This window comes from Phoca vitulina, unplaced genomic scaffold (genome assembly GCF_004348235.1).
Source record: "Phoca vitulina isolate PV1807 unplaced genomic scaffold, GSC_HSeal_1.0 scaffold40, whole genome shotgun sequence".
Lineage (NCBI taxonomy): Eukaryota > Metazoa > Chordata > Mammalia > Carnivora > Phocidae > Phoca > Phoca vitulina.
Genome location: NW_022589743.1, coordinates 17,240,609 through 17,243,164, shown reverse-complemented (window position 1 = coordinate 17,243,164; position 2,556 = coordinate 17,240,609). Strand labels below are relative to the sequence as shown.

The 2,556-nt window shown below is 49.0% G+C and overlaps 1 pseudogene; it reads left to right on the top strand.

Moving 5' to 3' along the window:
• The first annotated feature begins 259 nt into the window (after window positions 1–259).
• On the top strand, window positions 260–1,943 carry LOC116647446 (annotated as a pseudogene).
• Window positions 1,944–2,556: the final 613 nt, after the last annotated feature.

Sequence of the window (2,556 nt, the reverse complement as noted above, 5' to 3'; positions counted from 1 at the left end):
GGATGGAAGGCAGGCCAACATCAATCATGCCTTCTTTCTCATTTCCTAGCATCTTACCCAGGGCAGGGTAATGGCTCAGCAGATGTACCATTCCACCTGTGATTCATTCAGAACAAAGTCCTTCCTATCACCCACTCACTTTCTTTCTATTCCTGTCTGCTCCTATAAAAGGCAGGCAGAACCACCAGAGGAGCAGAAAGGCTGAGACCAGCCCAGAAACCTCCAGCTCTTACGCCCAGTCTCCCTGCTCCCCGCCGACATGAAGGTCTCCGCAGCGCTTCTGTACCTGCTGCTCACAGCCGCCACCTTCAGCCCCCAGGTGCTCGCCCAGCCAGGGAAGCCCCTTTCTCTTTCCCTTCAAAGCCCATCACCACATCTCTGGGTTCTCATGGGCCACCAGGGCAGGAGGATCACCCACAGTCTCCCGTTCATGACTGCTTTCCAAGATCAGGAAAGTCAGAGAAGGACAAGGAGTGAAACTGATCACATGGTTGCTCCTGGGAATTTCAGCTGTGGACCCCAAATCCAGTCCTTCCAGGACTCCAGCTCTACAGTCATCCCCTCAGTACAGTTACTGCCCCTGCTCCTTGTAGCAGTGTTTGGGGGGGACTGGGGTGATCCAAAAGAGGGGGCCTCTGGCGGAGGGTGCACAGGGCATTTCCAGATGTGGTGGAAGGGAAAGGAGGAGACCCAGAATCTGGACGGTGCTTCATTCAGTCCAGCATCCAGAGACAGGGCTCCACAGAGGAAGCGCAGGGATCAGGGAAACTCACGACCAGGCATAGATTGCTCAGAGCCTAGAAGGGAACCCATAGCTGCAGTTCTGCTGCCTGAGGAATTGGACTATTCTATGAGCCCCTCCTAACAACACCCAGAGCTGTCACCAGTTCCTCTTCTCCTCTCAGTTAGCAGTAGTATCCTTCCAATTTACAGTCCGTACCAGTGAGACTGAGAGTTTCAGGACGGAGACGCAGGACTTAGGGTGGGCAGCTTCCCTTTCCTTTGACTCTCTTCCTTACTGTTCCCTAATTTATAAATAGAAAGTCCCAGCACGCACCCTAAATAGACTTTGTTGTTGTTTTGACAGATGGGATTAATATCTCAACCACCTGCTGCTATAGATTTACCACTAAGACGATCCCCATCCATGGGCGCCTGGGTGGCTCAGTCGGTTAAGTGACTGCCTTCGGCTCAGGTCATGATCCCAGGGTCCTGGGATTGAGTCCCGCATTGGGCTCCCTGCTCTGCAGGGAGCCTGCTTCTCCCTCTCCCACTCCCCCTGCTTGTGTTCCCTCTCTCTCTGTGTCTCTCTCTGTCAAATAAATAAATAAAATCTTCAGAAAAAAAAAAAAAAAGAAGAAGATCCCCATCCAGAAGCTGAAGAGCTAAAGAAGAATCACCAGCAGCTATTGTCCCCGGGAAACTGTGATGTGGGTGACGCCATGACCACCCGCACTCAACCCTTGATCCTGAGTTCTGCTCCGAGGCAGTGGATAGGGTTATTATAAGACTTCAGTTGGAATTTAACCCCCAGATACTTAGACCAGCTCTAATCCAATCCCAGAAATTTTTTTATGGGAAAAGTGAATTTGAGAAAATAGAGACTTCCCATTCCCAGCTGCCTGTCCAGATGTTGGTTCAGATGTCAGTTCCTTCATCCAGGAGACAAGATGGTTTCTTTCACCAGGGCCAGCAAATGTAGTTGCTTCCCCTGAGGTTCCTTCCATCCTCCTCCATCACCCCAGGATAATGGGTCAGGCAGGTTTCCCATAGAGTGGGTTACACTCCCAGGTTGACTCTTCAGTGCACTCTGTCTAACTGCCCTCTCTTCCCACAGCTTCAAGACCAAACTGGCCAAGGAGGTCTGTGCTGACCCCAAGTAGAAGTGGGTCCAGGATCTCATGGAGTACCTGGACAAGAAAACCCAAACCCCAAAGCTGTGAACACTCATGCCCATAATGAAGCCAAGCCAGTACCCAGGAAACAATTTATATTCCCTATCTTTTCCAACATACCTTCTGAGATTATTCTATTACAATTCTAAGGCATATGAGATTTGTGTAATAATGTGAATCATAGTTTTTCTTAAGTAACGCTCTATGTCTTCTAAGTTGTTAATAATTTAATGTGCTCTGAAATTGGATGTGTTTTATTTATTTATTTATTTATTTATTTTTAAGATTTTATTTATTTGACAGAGAGAGAGATAGCGAGAGCAGGAACACAAGCAGGGGGAGTGGGAGAGGGAGAAGCAGGCTTCCCGCCAAGCAGGGAGCCCGATGCGGGACTCGATCCCGGGACCCCGGGATCGTGACCTGAGCCGAAGGCAGACGCTTAACGACTGAGCCACCCAGGCGCCCCCCTGGATGTGTTTTAAATGTACACCCTTGGACATATCACATCACTTCAACCCCCTAAAAACTGCAGGATGCTCCCTTCCTCTCTACCTCGCTGTGGTATTGTGAAGATCCTTGCATGAATCAATGCAAATGTGCATATATTTAATTTTTAAGAGGGGATGTCCCTATGAAACCATAATATTATTATAGAACTGAA